The 16404-nt window shown below is 42.9% G+C and overlaps 1 protein-coding gene across 2 annotated transcripts in view; it reads right to left on the bottom strand.

Moving 5' to 3' along the window:
* The window catches only part of LOC115041128 (FERM domain-containing protein 5-like), a 52032-nt gene that overhangs the window by 13585 nt on the left and 22043 nt on the right, over positions 1-16404 (bottom strand). The gene's annotated exons all lie outside the window — the stretch shown is intronic.

The raw sequence follows: 16404 nt of genomic DNA, 5'->3' as shown, positions 1-16404 counted from the left end.
CAAATATTCATATCAAGGCAGCAGCCATCTGTGAAAGCTTTGAGAGATTTTCTCATATGGAATAAGACCTGGAAAAGCAGGCAGACAAGGTGTGGGGAAATAAAAAGGCAGGCTGATAAAAGAGAGGATCCATCTGCATGCAGTGCTCTAAAAACATCTGATCCTTGCACATACATCCATATAGTATTTTTTTAGTGTCAATATGAAAGAGCTTGGGAACGCTATTTTCACATTTAGTTAATGGAGAGAGCCTTTGAATTAGTTTAAGGACTGAATAACTCATTCCAAATACACCGTGATTGTGATCAGGTGTGACAGTGGAGAGAAACTAGGTCTGCTCTCCCAGCGGCTTGACTCAAAGTCAGCAGGGAATTACAGTGCAGCATCTTCCCCAAAAGGGTCATTAAATCCAGTTCTTGATGAAGAGTTTGTTTAGATTTTTTTTTTCCTTTTCCTTCTTCAGCAGTGAAGGGAACTATGAAACATCCTGCTGTGCTGTTCAGACGAGACACCACACTCATATAAATGACACAAAACTGCACAGTCGGAGCAGAGAGAGTCAAACATGTATATGGGAATGAATGGCAGTGGGGAGGAAGAGATGAGAAAGACCAAACCAGACAATGAGTCAGAAACCAAATCAAGAAAACAGAGAGTCGACAGGATGCCACAGCCCAGCAGTCAAAAAGACAGAAGAAGGGAACAGCTGCAGTGGAGGTCTGCTCTGCGTGTGAATCATTTCCAGAGAAATCCCCGTTAAGGTACAATAGAGAGTGTGAATGTGAGCGTCTCACCGATGAAACCTGTTCACACCTGACACTCAATGTCAGAACAAGCAGCCCCCCCGGTGACACGTGGCACAACACTGTCAGGGCATCCTAAGTTTAGAGTAATTCTTCTCAGGAATGATTCAAACCAAAGTTAAACTGCAGCTTCATAACCACAGCCTGTTGTTGCTCATTTCAAAAAGACACACAAGCCCCCTTAAGATCTTTCTGTTCCTCTAATCCTGAAGTGGATTCCTGGATTTTCACTCATATTAAAACATTTTTAGATGGACTGTCTGTGCCTTCAATGAAAACTCTGGCAGTCTGATTAGCATCTAATCTCGTCTTTCGTGGACTTTTCGATCAACCATGCTGCCTCTAAAATTTGCATTGGTTTTGTTTTTGTCTTTTTAATCAAACCTATGAGGATTCAAGAACACACAATGAGCCTGATGTGAAGGACCTGCCAAAGGACCTGGGGGGTAATTGAAAAGGTCACACCGCTGAAGCATCAAGGAGAGGGTTCATTCATCACGGATAAACGTCCATTTTTTTGTGTTTTTTTTTTTCATCAAATCTTTCAGCACAACGCAACTGAACCGAAGCACAACCCGACATCAACCCATTGGGTCCAGCTGTGTCGGGCAGCGCTCTGGACAGACCTTTCCCAGCATGCACCATTCTGAGCCTCTATCTCCGCTGTCAGTGTGTCTGTATGTCACTGTCACAACACACACCCCGGCTCACCAGGACAGGCCTGCAGCAAAAATAGAAACACACGGACACATGCACACACTTACACACAGACACACACACAAGGAGCCTCAATGCTTCTTGCTCTGTTGTGTCGGTGGCACACCTGTGAAACCTCCAGACCCACAACATTTTCAGAGCCTGTACCTCCCACTCGCTCCATCTGCTGTGAGCTGTAGTGCTCAGCAGAGCGATGTCCCAAAAAAAGCCTTCCCAATTGATCATATTGTCTCAGTGTGTTTCCTCCTATGAGCTCCAGTGGGTTTGCATGAGATACCCAAATGTGTGTGAGTCTGTCTGTGTGCGTTTCTTTTTCTTTTTTTCCCCACATCCAAGTTGTGAGAGGCAGGATGGTTTATCGCGGTCCAACACTTAAAACACAAATAAATGAAAACGGATGAGACGCATTAATAGAAGCCATTCATGAAACAACCACTGAGGGGAAATAAAGAAATAAATAAATCTCACATGCAAGCTGCGGTGCTTTTATATGTAGCTGCGGGACAACTTGAAAACACACACACATTTCTACAACGTCATCAGCTGTTACAAGAGACTTTAAATGGTGCGACTTGATGAAAGAGCGTCTGATCTCGAGTCTCTGCAGGTAATCCTTTCGCTCCTGATAATTTACCTGACTCTGCAGCCTGATGCAGTCGGTAATGAGGAGATCGAAGCGCTTTTAAATCTGTGCTCACTGCCTGGCTTGACTAAACAGTGATAGTATAAAACAGAAGAGCCTCTCTCACGGAGAGGCAGCTGGCCAAACACTTTGTAATGTATATGTGGTGTTGCCTTGCATAATGATGCGACACGCTGGTTTCCAGAGCGCTGACCAGGGCTCCGCTGGGACCCCCGAGGCCGGCTCCGAGGCAGAAACAGCATTGATCTGAAGTTAAGTGTTGTTCAGCATCCTTATGAGATTTGAACCCGGAGCCTTGCCACAATACACTGGTGGCTACGGAGGCAGTTAAAGCTGTGTTTTATTGTTTCTGAGCAGATAAAGTGCAGATCTAATATGTGGTTGGTGATCATGTGATTCTCGCTGTGGGGATTGCCTCACTCTGTGTTCTCTCTCCCGATGGTTTCACTGTTGTTCTGGAAACAATGAGATCAACGCTATATTCGGGTTAAAACGTTTCTATTAACAACATTTCGGGAAATAAACAAAACGAAACAAAAAGCAAAAATCTGCTATTGAGATAAATGGCCATGCAGTGTAGAATGTGCACAATAGGCTCTGCAGTGAAACTGTATGTAACACAACGAGTGCAGAGGGTGTTATCAACAAACTCGTAATGATGCAGCTCATCACACACAACTGAAGGTGGCACTCGCATTAACCTTGAAATTTCACACGAGAAGGTGTTACTTTTTTTTTTTTTATTATTATTATTATTTGTTAGCTTTAAGAAAAAAAAAAAAATCACAAAAAAGTCTCCAAACGTCTCATCAAACTTGGCTTAAGCAGCTGGTCTTGAAAAAAAAAGATTTACTGAGTTGAATTTTAATCAGTAATGCTGCCTCATCCTCCTGAGTCAACAAAGTGTGCGTTAAACAACACTGGGCCATCTCATCATCGCACTGCACTGAAATATTTAGTGGAGCCTGTTTTCCTCAGGGGCCATTTGGAATTAGTATCTACTGACATAACCACTAACAGACTTGATGAAACAAAACAAAACAAAGAGCTGGATAGAAGGACAGAAATATCTGATTATTTTATTCAAACTTTGCACCAGATAGACAGTTTTCAGGCTCAGTATATGATTCTAGATTTAGATCCCTCTTAATCTGCTGCAGTCCCTAAATAGCTGTCGGGTTTTGTCACAAACTCATTCAGATATAAATCTGTCGTGTTTTGGGGCCAGCAGGCTGACGGCCGTCGTGGAAGAAGGGTGAAACTTGTGCCACAGTTTCACAGATTGCATTAGTTTAGAGAAAATTGTGTTTCCATTAATCACTCGTTTACCCGAAACAACCTTCACAGACAAATTAAACTTGTGAATGAATGAAAGCCATTTGACAATTACTTTTCACACTCCCACAAAGCTGAGTTTACAGTGTGTAGAGATCCGAGAGGTGCTGCACGCAAAATGTTACGCGTCTCATTTTTAGGCCTGTAGGCTAAACAAAGTTTTGCTCGACATTAGCGATCGGCACAACAAAAAATAGAAGTAGATATTACTTCCACTACAGTTTGCCCATCCATAAGCAACATTACCAGCATGTGGTCACAGCTAAGAGCTAACATTTTGTACAATGTCATGTTATGGGACTGAATATGCTGACAGCTCTGAAAAATGATAACAGTAATACAATAAAGGGGCTGGTTAATGATTACCTGTCAGCTTCCATTCACTTCATGAGGCGTGGTGTTTGATATCATTGGTCACCCCTTATCAGGACAAATGGCTGGCCTGGAGGCCCTGTTTACTTTGCTGTTGTGTGCGTGTGCGAGTGTGCAGGAGGTCGTTTTGCAGCGTAATTTGCGACCAAATTTCAGACACAGAATAAATATTAACACCTCATGGATAGGGATGTTAAGCGTCAGCCTTCATGAGCGGTTAGCTTCAAGAATTCAAGAACCAGCAGCATTCAGGTAGCATTTCGGATGACAAATGAGTCCGGTGGCGAAGAGCGAACTTGATTTACCTGTCAATATTCAAACGCTTTGGGACGGGATTTGATTCTCAGGGTTTCTGAGGATACCCCTCTGAATAAGGTGAGGAATAAGGTGTCTGAGTAGGTACCAGCTGGTATTCAACCCCATCGTGGCAGCAGCATTAGCAGTTTGACACTCAGGCCTGGAATCATTTCCTGTCCCCATGTTCATGTATGTAAATGCATCTTTTGAGATTTATGTCACACGTTGGTTCGAAGTTTAATAATAGTTGGAAGGGGTGCAGAGCGGGCAGCTGTAATATTAGCCACAGTGACTCAGGGGTAAATGAGATTAGTGCAGGCCTGTCAGTAGGAGAGGAATGTATTAAACAAGCAGAGGCCTGTAAGTGCTTTATGGAAGCACGTGCAGCGTTTCATCACAGATACAATAAAAGTGATAAACGGAGTGCTGGAAATAACCCAGACTGAGGCCAAAATGATCACCGTGGTCCGCCGAGGAACGCGGGCAGCAGCAGCAGCAGCAGCACGCCGCTCTCCCAGCCTGGCCAGGCCTTACGTCAGATTAATTATTGAACAGGGTTCCATATCAGCTTGGGAAACACCACATCAATAAATGATGGTGTCATTTTAAGCTACGGGATGGAAATTGCAACAACTGAGTGAACGGTCCTGAATGTTGGCTGCGTCTGATGACCGGGTTTTCGACGCTGATTTGTTTTAGTTTCATATTAACATGTGACTCTGAGCTCCTGGGTAGCTGGGGATTAAGAAGAATGGTTTTTCCGTGGTCTTAAATAAAACTCGCTTCTCGGGGGCTCAACCACAGCGTTGATAGCTAGCATATCTCACTTCCCCACTTCATGATCTTTATGCTGATTTTTCACTGTCTTTATTGGTCCAGCTTCCTGGATTGCCAGCAGCGAAGGCCGTAAATGGCTTACTATAATCTTATGATATGGTAATGCGTACTTTCTATACTCCGGGGAGCGGGCACTGAAGCAAGTGTCCGTAGTGGATGCTCCTGTCAGTCAGCAACGGAGTAGCATTAGAAGATTTACGCTGAGCGTGCTTTCCCCGGCAACTGGAGGAATAATACATATAAATGAGAAACACTGCATTACAATGCAAACAGGTCGAGAAGTTATTCATGCTTTATGTACAAATTTTGAGTTTACTTTATTAATAGCAGAAACCAACACAACCACAAGGAATATAGCAAGAAGCCGTGAGATAACCAACATGGGCTCTCTGTTAGAAAGTATATTTCCCAAAGTGCCCAATTATTTCTTTAACGATGATCTGTAGACTAAAGGGACAAGGAGGTTCCTGCATCCTTTATTTGTGGTTTGGGATTTGCCTCTAACACACATCCAGATAGGGAATCAGGACTGCTTTGGGGAAACGCTTTGAAAGAGAAGAAATCTTAAAGGAAAACAAGGAATATCATCTCTGCACAGCACCTTAACGCCCAAAGAGAGGTTTTAAATTGCCATTTTAAAATCATTTTAAAGGACCTGAAGCTCATGAGGAATCTCATTACTCAGTCAATGGTGTAAACTCATCACTCAGTCGATAAGTGGAATTAAACTCAGAGCACGCTGTGATGATGCCGTCGACTCAAAAAGCTGTGAAGAAAACTCTGATCACCGATGATCGTATGGAGAACACTCATGAATATGGCTCCCTGTTTTCCATACACATCCTCAAAACTTTATGAGACTGGACCTTTATTTAGCTGCACAAACATTACCGTGATTCATTCTCGTTGCACAGCACTGCAGTGCTTCTGAATTGCTCAGGCTACTTTACTCGTCCCTGGATTTAACCTCAAAATAACTCCCGAAACACAGTGGACATAATAATGTTGATAAAATATCCATTCCATGTAGCTGGGCTTCCAGTGCAGTCTCATTTTATTTGACTTTCAAGTGTGATAACTGACTCTCCTTAGAGGCGTTTTTTTTTTTTTTTTTTTATGTTTGTGTGGTAGAAAAGGATCCAACTTCCAACTCCGACTATGAAGCCTGATCTCATTTCTAGAGGAGTTTAGACAATAGTGTTTTTGTCTGTCTGTAACCTTTGTCACACTTTTTGAGTTGTTTGTTGAAAAATGTTGCTGACTGTTGCAGAAATGACTGCGTCTCCACAGCAGCAGACACAATAATGACTAAACAAAGATTTCTATGGATGCTTTTATCAAATCATCCACCAACAGCCGCAGTCCAAATCCTTTGTGCTGTAGATTTTATTTTTCTAAACCTGTACACTGTTTTGCATCTCCTAGAGAACAAAACGTTCAGTAGGAAATTAGCTTCACAACATTCAATGCCTCAGCAGGCTCGGAGAAAACAGTGTGCTTTTCTCAGGTATGACATTACTTCACTACATCATGAGTGCAATGCAACTCCGCGGCCGTATTTTTATGCTCACTAACGTGCCCCTAAAAACCTCCCAGCTGCATGAAGGAGAGACAGCGATCCTCTTGAAAGGATGTTCACTGTCAGCAGGCTGCCATGTTATTGCCCCTGAAGTGGCCCAGTGGAACTCACTGATGCTCAGGCTCCGCTCACAATCACTGCTCAGTTGTGTAAATCCTCACTCATTTAGATGGAGGCTGGAGCTCCTGGGGGGGTTCCATTACAGAGATGCCACACTGGAGAAGTGGCCCCATGTGCACGAAACCCTTATGAGTTATAGGGACAACCACACTCTCTGAGCTTCCTATTGCTTTAATGCACTGATTCCTGGGTGTTTCTGAGAGGAAGGGAGAGGGGGAAGAAAAGGAGGGTGAATGTTGCGGATGTGAGGAAGGTGGAAGGACAAGATGAAGGTAAAGGAAAAAGAGGAGAAACTATCAGAGCAGAACAAAAGACAACAATCACAAAGTGTCATGTTGCCCCAGTTGCATAGTCTCTCAGGCTTTTCTCCAGGAAAAGGGCAACGATTTACACAACATAAAAAGAAGACGAACCCCCGGGCACCTGTCTGTCCTTCCTTTAACCCTTCAGCGTGAGGGATTCAGCGGTACACTCACTCAAAAAATGTAAAGTTCATGTTGCTATAACTCATCACTAAGGAACATTTGATCCCTCCTTGACTGGAGGTCTTTTTAATTAGCTAACAACTAGAAAAACCTCCTTTGGCTACTTTTGTGGCTGTTTTATGGACAAACATATTGACCCTATAGCAGCATGTTGGCAAAAAAAACATGAGCACCTTTACTTTAGAGAAATTGCCAGCCACGTCCAACTGGCAAAGTGAGCAATGCTTGCTGTCTCCACTGCAAAGCCCAGTCAAACAACACTGCCAAAATTATAGTTTACTGCTCCCGATACAATGAAGCCTGCAACAGTTGTTAAACATATACAAACATAACACAAACACCGGCAGATGTGTCCTTCAGGATGCTATGATGCAGTCTCTGGAGTTAAACAGTAATCGTACTCAAATCGAAACCATTTCTCAAATCGAGATCAAGATATAGCACGAAAAGTTACTGTGTGTGTGCTTCAGCAGATGAAGCTGCCACCTCGCTGATCTCTCACCATGGACTGTGACATAGACCATTGTGATAAACGAACAAACAAACAACAACAACAGCAACAACAACAAAAACAAACGCTTGCAAATTCAAGGAGCAAGTGTTAAAGTCAGGAGGCAGTTCAGCTGAATTGTTGTTCAGTATTGCAAAAGGAAATGCAGAGCACCATGTCTGGCATTTAAATAAGCTCTGCAGCACCGTCCGCCCCGTCCAGGAGACCTTCATGCACAGCAAGTTAGAAACGCCTTCGCTCCCTCAGTAAAATTGTGATTTTTATTTCCAGTTGCGAACAAATCGGTGGCGAGTCGTCACCTCGCAGCGAGAAGGTTCTGAGTTCGATCACCGGCCTTTCTGTGTGCCGTTTGCATGTTCTCTCTGTGCCTGTGTGGGTTCCCTGGCTTTCTCCTGCGTGCATGTTCAGGTTAATTGGTGACTTTAGATTGTCTCTGTGTGTCAGTCCTGTGATGGACCGGCGACCTGTCTGGAGTACCGACCATCACAACATGATAGAAAGGTGATTTATAGACTGTTTGACTTGGTAGGGTTAAATTGTTGAATGAGAGCCAGCTAAAAAGCAGATTTTATTTCGCTCTAAGACGGACGTCGTAGCTTTTCTGAATTTTCAACACATAAAATAAATGTTGGTGAGGATCGCAGCTGGTGAATGTATGCGCACCTTGAACATTTGGGCGGATCACTTTCCATGTAGCCGACTGGTTTATGTGCTGTCAGCTGTAACAGAGAGTTGCTTCCTGTCCTCCTGTATTTAGTAGAGCACGGCTGCCGTTTCAATAAATGCACCAAGGACGGAACATACAGACATCAGTGAAACTGCAGCCTGCAGAGACCGTCCCACCTCCTGCAGGGGAGCTCTCTTAAACCACCATCCTCTAAAAGGTCATGCTGTGCTTAATTACAATTTGTAGATTACTTTATCGATTAAATTATATGACTTGGGAAAAAATATGTACACAGGTGTGTTTTTTGGGGGAGGATAGTGGGGAATTTTTCATTGTTTACATTTTAGTTTTAGTTTTTCAGAGTAGTTGCACGTACATTTTGCACACAGTAGTCGGACCCTTCTCATCAATGGTGATGTCATCCTCACTTTCAAAGAGCAGCGGAGACATTGGCCTGCAGATATTACTAACACGCAATTTGTCACACATTAAAATATTGCTGTCGTTCTCAACTGAGCCTTTTAAGAAATGAGGGGACACTCTAAATTGGATTCACTAAACTGTGCCAAAAATCTGGAACATTATTTCTGATCACAAGAGACCTCCTGCAAATAGAAATGTAATGTCCTCCATACATTTTTCTGACACTCATTTTAGTCTTGGAACTCACATAAACACGTAACTGCAATTTCCAGCCACTAAACCTGCCATTCCCGCTGTCTGCTGTGGTTTGTTGAGTGTCCTAACTAAGAACAAACATGCGTATCAGAAGCTGCAGTTGCAGATTTCAGGAGCATGCATGACAATATTAACATAATTGGATTGCAGATCAACAAGAAGTTATTTCTTGTTGAAGAGCGTCTTCAGCATACTCTGCTTTAATGGGCTCCGTTTGGAGGTCTGTCTAAGAAATGTGTGATTTTAGGAGCACCGTTTTACATCCTGACAGATACCAGATGGTGCAGGTGTCTTTTCCGCGATGATATTTAAAATATAACTCAGTTATATAAGTGTAGTCCGAGACAATGGCATAACGTATGAGGATTTTTGTTTTTCAAACACCTGTCTGTCATAAAATATCTAAAAGGAAAATCTTTAAGGTTCGGCTTGGTTGCATCACCAGAACATGCGTTTATTAGAAAGTAAAGTCATCCATGATGGTAAACGGCAGACGACTGGAGAACGTTACCGGATTAAAGGTGTGATTGGGTTTCATGGTTGACCCGTTCCCTTCAACCATCCATCTTTGTCATTTCATGGTTTTGGTCAATACCCAGAAGGCATCCGTCACTGGGTTGACATATAGAAGGATACAGAGACCAATCTGGATCGTGGGAGGGGCGCTGGGTTACCCAGACAGAACCAGCGTGCTAACCACCGCGCCGCCGTGCCGCCAGGACATAAACACAAGATTATCAAATATTCACAAAACAAGACTAAACCACACTAGCAGCTCAATGAAGCTGAATACAGCAGCGCTTTTTGTGTGAGTCAAATTTCTGGAGAAGATGCAATGATGCTTTTAGATGAAAGATCAGGGAATCGCCAAAGTTCAGTTTTTTCAATTACAATTCTTCTTAAAAGGGTACATGAATGTCTGCATCAAACTCCACGGCCCTCCATTCAATAGTTAGAGTAGAAATATATCACTCACACCCTGCAAACCTCAATCTTGCAGTACTTGAGGAAAATGTGGAGGGTAATCAAAGATATTAGCCTTTGGTAAATCTGTGTAATTTCATGGATATCTAACTCCACGTTGTTCAAATATTTCAGTCTGGAGCTAATCAGAGTTCTGATATACAGACAATGCACTTCCTACAGCAGAGGTGCAACTGTGGATAAAATGTTTTGGCCATTAAAATCTGATACTAAAAGCAACCGGGAGGGAAAGCAGCAGGAGGACCCGCCTGGTAAATTCTGCCGTACTACAATATGAGCTATTACTTCAAGTCACCAACAGCCTCTGGTGAAGAAACGGTGACCAGAGGACAAGGCAGGGAGACAAATAGATGGCAGAGTTCATTAAAGCGCAGTAGACCTCAGATCTACATCGAGCCGAACCTTCAAACATCAACCAAATCAATTCTAAGCAAATCAAGTCAACGCAAATGTGACCCAGACCAGAAGGCTCAGCGAATACGGTGCAGCGGCTTTGAGCTCAGAAAATGTCAAGTACTCTCCCCAGAAGTCAATCACAGAGAAAACATGGACAAAAAGAGAAGCAGCTAAGAAAACAAAACAAACAAACAAACAAAAAAAAAACAAAAAAAAAAAACAACAGATCGAGCAGTGCTGGTATCAATGTCTAACAGAGCTTTCATTCAAAGTGTTTCATGTGTATCATCACATTAAGGTTATAAAGCTGTATGGTTTGGCATGAAGAGTTGAGCTTGAAGTTCTTGCTTTTGAAAACGGGACCATCAGGGAAAAAAAAAAAAAAAAAAAAAAAACAGTCACGGTGCTTTGATGAGTGCGATAATAAACTATGCATGGAATTCAGCGCAAACTGGTGTTTATTTTCTCAGAAGGTAAGCTGAAAGGTCATCTGTATTCAAACGTCTGCGTGGCTGGTATCAAGCCGTGCGTTCCCTCTGTGAGGCTTGTTACATAGTTGTAGTGTAAAAATCAATCCACTCAAATAATTGATGTTTAATAATTCATAAGCTGATTGTTCCTGCAGCACCGTGCTTAAAGGACTTGTTCAATGTGGTGGAAGGTCAACAAATGACTTCTCATACCTTCAATGGCCACACTAATAAATAAAACATCAAATAAGAGCAATTCCTCCGTTCTGTGTCAGCCCCCTGAACAAGATTGTGGTAGAAAGGGCCTTTTTTCATTCAGGCACAGTATCAGAAATGAGTGGTTAAGGTGTTGAGAGGCTAACTACAGTAAATGCTTACAGGCCACTTTACCTGACAATTACTCAGCTTCTTCGCCCCTGTAATGGCTGTCCATTTCAGAAACGAACTGAAGGAGCACTGCTGACACATAGATGTTATTACTTGGCTGAGCAACTATTTGGCTTGCCGTGAAAAAGTAAGTGATAGGATTCGCCACGTGAGATGCGTGAAATTAGCGAGTGAGCAGGCCAGAAAGATGTGCAAGGAAAACCCTCTCAGCTACAACTTTAACGTGGCATGCAGAACGCAGCAGTGATGATTTACCGTGATCCATGGACACAGCTGCATGCTATAAGCAGCAGTGAAGGGCAGGGCCGTAACGGAAGCTTTGACACTGCGGACGGCCGTTCATTCTGTGGAAAGTGCTAACAGGCAATACTTTTGCCTTGACCGAACAGCAAGCAGGTCAGACGTGTTACTGATCATGGCGCGTGATGGGAGGAGGCGCCCTGCGTCTGCTGCACTTGCATTCAGACAAGGAGTTCTGAAGGACACCGCACAGCCACCGTGTGGCTCCTCATCATCTTATTTCATCAAGGTGCCATACGGGCAACACAGCAGCAGTATATCTTCCCCACAAATGTTTTTTTCATTATTTCCTCATACTCCCCAGAATGTGCTATGAGCACACTTGGATGAAATGCTCTATCTCCTTTGGGTGCAATGTGACCATCGCTGCGCCCTCATAACACTGATGATGCTGCCGGAATGAGCGGAGAGCTGCGCCGCAGCAACAGTAAAACAACTTCCCTCTCGTACAAATCTGTAGACATTAAGGCGGCAGGACACGCCTCCGTGGAGACGAGGAAAAGCTGGGCTGTGTCTCCACACATCTTAAACACATGCTCGTTGCTCTGAAACATTATAACAGCCGCTAAAGATGGGGCTGTTCTACATGTGCGTTTGCTGCATGCCCTCGGAGCATGTTTGAATCTGTGACCTCCACAGAAATCATGTGAAACTCAGGAACGCAGAAAAACAAGGCGCTTTTGAACCAGTCTTAGTTCCACTCTTGCCTTCTTTCTGGCTGACGTCGTCTTCCACTGTTAAATGTAGACTTTGTTGTGAAGTAAAGAATCACTTCACGTGCCAACTCTAACACTGAGCACAAGAAGTTTCTTTTATTTGAATCAAATGGTTCACAAGATGATTTTGAATATTTCCAGTCAATCTTTATTCCTGCTGAGGGTAATTTTATTGATGATTAACTGCCCACGGCCACAGCCAAGAAATAGCTGCCTCGCAGATTGGCTATCTTAATCTGAACACTTTAGTTTACATTAGAAAACGATTTTCCTGCAGTGATGTGTGAGAATCTTTAGTCACAGATGACGTCAATCTTATTTTTCAAAGGTTCATTTCGTGTACAGAATTTGGAATTGCTTGAGCGACTCGTTTTTTGTTTTTTGTTTTTTTCCAAGATCTAATGCGATAATTTGTTTAAACTTTTCTGTTTGTTTCTCACAGCGTATTATAATATTGTGCTTTCTAGCGTTTTAACCTGCAGGCATGCACAGACCTCTTCATCTCATCTGTATCACCTCAGCACATGAGCGGTGATTAACCACCCACACATGACCTTTACACAGCATACACGCAAAACACAGCTCGGAAGCGTATGGTTGATTTTGAGACACTGCACCTCATGGAGGTGTGCGCTAAAATAAGAGCCGCTGGTGCAAAAAAAAAAAAAAAAAAGGGGTGGGGGGGGCAGACTAGCATGACCATGCTGGAGTAAATCATCCAGGAAAGCTCCACGCTACAGAGAAACAAGGCAGAACTGTAAGAAACTGGAAATATTCTTATGTGAAATGATGATAACGTTTTCTCGATCCTTCTTTTAACAATGACACAAACGGTTCATCCAAAGCAGGGACCTTGTAGTCTCGGGGAGGTACAGCATGAAGATCACGTGTGTCTGAGATAATTAGGTGCTTATAGGATAATTGAAAGAATAGATCAGGTCAGAAAAAAAACAAAACCAAGCTATATTCATTTTTCTTGAGTTTGTTTGACTTTTAGAAATGAACTTTTGAATGACGGTTTCGGCTCCAGGGAGTAATAATTTTACTACGTATGTACAGAGTTAAATTTGACTCCACCTCTGTCAAATACATTACAGCTATAAATGGTCTGATGCTTGACTCTGGGAGAAAGCACCAAGTCACGAAGCTGAATTACACTGTGCCGATATTCGACACAATTTTCGGCAAAGAACCAATACTTTGCCTCGTTTGAGCTCCTTTCCAAAGAATCTATGAGCCATCTCGGCGCCCTGTGCATCCCACCTTTCATTTACTAATTTATGCTTTTTACTGGCACAGAAACGTCTGCGAGGTTTGTGACACGAAAATTCAGAGTGGGGACTGAACTGCCTAATTGCATGACTGAATAAACAGACCGCAGGTTTCAGAAATTAGACCCTTCCTCACACGAGGCAGCCGATGTGCAGTGGATGAGCCAAACTAAAAAAAAAAGTGTTTGGCCTGTGATATAAACAGTGAAAAGACAGATGACAGTGAAGTTGACAGTGATGGAAAACCTCTCGTCTCTGAGTGTGTATGAGAAAAGTAGCACTCTGGCAGTCGAGGGCATTTCTGGAGCTTTAACCCAAAGTAGAAACCTCGTAGAGACAAGGGGAAAGGCTTGAACAAAAAAAAAAAAAATAAAAAATAAAAAAAGGCTCCTGTTTATGTGCAGGTGCCTGCAGGACAAAGCGTCTCCTTCCTCCCATTGAGCTGTTATCCACATCTTCCAAAAGCCTGCTACGTCTGCTGAAGGGCAGCACTCGGAGAATATAACCTTTTCAACTCGGCTTTTAGAGTTTGTCAAATGATCTATTTTAAGATGACAGGTGCTTTCTTTTTTGTAGAGTACCACTTCTATTCCTTTCGTTGTCTGGATGAGCCCAAAGCACACACAGAACGAAACATGGGTGAAACATTTCTGAGTGGGAAACGCAAATAATGCCAGAGAAAGGGAGATGAGTGGGGGGGAAAAAAAAAAAAAAAACAAAGACAAGGAGAGAGGGAAAAGAAATCATATGTGTCTTTGGACTGAAGCATGAGCAGGCCAGGTCATAAACACAGACAGAAACCAAACATGGTCCAAGTAGACTTGAGGAAAAATCCATTTTGTGTATTTTGGACAAACTGAGGCAGACCTTTCATGCCTTCTTTACCAAATCAAATCATCTCAACAGGAGCATCGCCAGCCGTCTTTCATCCAACTTGTATGAAACCAATGATATTAACATCAGTTTCCCAGATCCACACCAGAGTCCTGAGGTAAGTTCAGTCGTCTTCGCTGCTAACTCCGTCCCCCAGCTCTGTCACAACACATCTCCCGTGTCATAATCAAAATATCTCTGATGACAAGACTTATTGCAAACATACTCGTGTAAGTACACCAAAGTCCACTCGCATCATGTCAATATCTTCAGCCTGCTGGTCTTCATTAGCAGAGGAGCTTTTGACTAACTGAGCGCACAAGTTTACAGTTTCCCTTCGCCCATTTTAAAGAAGTGCATTTGTCATTTGGTCCATAATGAGTTAAACCTGATATAGAATAGCTTGTCTTCTTCTCTCGACAGAATATCTAAGAAATACAAGAATGTTTTTGCATTATACATTGATACTACTTTCCTTGATGTTGTTAATGTTCTTTCACACAAATTAAAGCCTTTCATTAATATCTTATATGTCGCCTTAGAGGCAAAACCAAGGACATAAAAGGCTTGCAAGTGACTGCAGGACCGACTGAAGGGGATGCAAATTAATGTGTCAATACCTCGATCAGCTAATTTAAATCCTGAAATATAAAAGTGAAGTTGAGTTCTCAAAAATTATCTTCAGTGTACACACAGTGTGCAACATCATGGACAATGTACTGGGAAAGAGCGCCGGAGTCCGTGTACACAGCAGCTTCAAAGATACGGTGTTTGTTGGCAGAGCACACAATCACACCGGCCTGCAAATATCAAGTGGGATGCAAAGGGAGCCAGAAAATGGGGTTTTGCTGAGTCATTAAAATGCAGCTGAATTGCAACACAGCAATTGTGGCCACCGGAAATAACACGAAGACACATGGCAGCGATCAGAAGGTAACGCTGAGACAAAATAAATGTTAACAGCACATTAAGAGCTGTTAGTCACACCTCTGGTTATTTTCTGCAAGGCTGAAAACATATTCTGCTGATAGGTATGGACGGTTGAATTAACGTAAGACGTAACAAGAGCGGAAGCGAGATGATGATGGAGCACTGATGTTTCTGGATCGCATTCTTTGTACGCGGATGACCGAAAGCCTTTTCTTGTCATGAATGCAACATATTTTAAATCCTGATTGTGATGGAAATGAGCTTCAACTGTTAGGATTAAACAAGGTGGCCAAAAACAAACAGTTTTTCAGCAAGTGAAACAAACTGAAACACGTTGAACTGTTCTCTGCAGCCGGTCAGTTCAGGGCTGAAGCATACTCAGGACAAAGGTTATCTCATTTAATACATAGGAGTTGGAGAGGCGCCTGGGACTGACACACACTCACAGCATAGCATGTTTCTCCTAAATAGATTACATTTGGAGGACGCATACAAACACCTGAGGCCAACATTTAGGAAAAAGTTACTGTTTCCAGTTCGACAAGTAATTATTTTTCTTTACTATATACCTGCTGTTCAAATCGTCACAGGTGGAGCAGCAGCCACTCCAAAACCGCCGGAGGCGAAGAGCAGCCTGTGACGGAGAGAAGATTGCTGCAGCATTCAGAATGCCGACACTCAGTGGCGGAGACAATTAGCTGCAGAGCTGCAGAGATTCACTGAGCCCCTGAGAGGACAGCCAGGAGTCGTTCTTATTCCTGTCACACAGCCCTCAGCTCAACAACACTCTCCTCACACACAAGCCACACTGGCAGAGAGGGGGAAGGAAAAAAAAATGTAATGTCCAACAAGACAGACAGGGCAAGGAGGTGATGCCTTCACACGGAGCAGCAGCAGCAGCTATTGAGAGATTTTCACTGTCTATTTGACGATTTAAGTTGCCATTTTTCTTCCTGCACTGGTAGTTTATCTCCTAACCTTGTGAGTTTTAATTTGCTTCGTAAGCCAACAGTCACTGGCTGACAGTTTACAA

The sequence above is a fragment of the Echeneis naucrates genome, chromosome 3 (genome assembly GCF_900963305.1).
Source record: "Echeneis naucrates chromosome 3, fEcheNa1.1, whole genome shotgun sequence".
In the NCBI taxonomy this organism is placed as follows: Eukaryota; Metazoa; Chordata; class Actinopteri; order Carangiformes; family Echeneidae; genus Echeneis; species Echeneis naucrates.
Note: the sequence above shows the minus strand (reverse complement) of the source record. Positions and strands in the feature narration are given on the sequence as shown.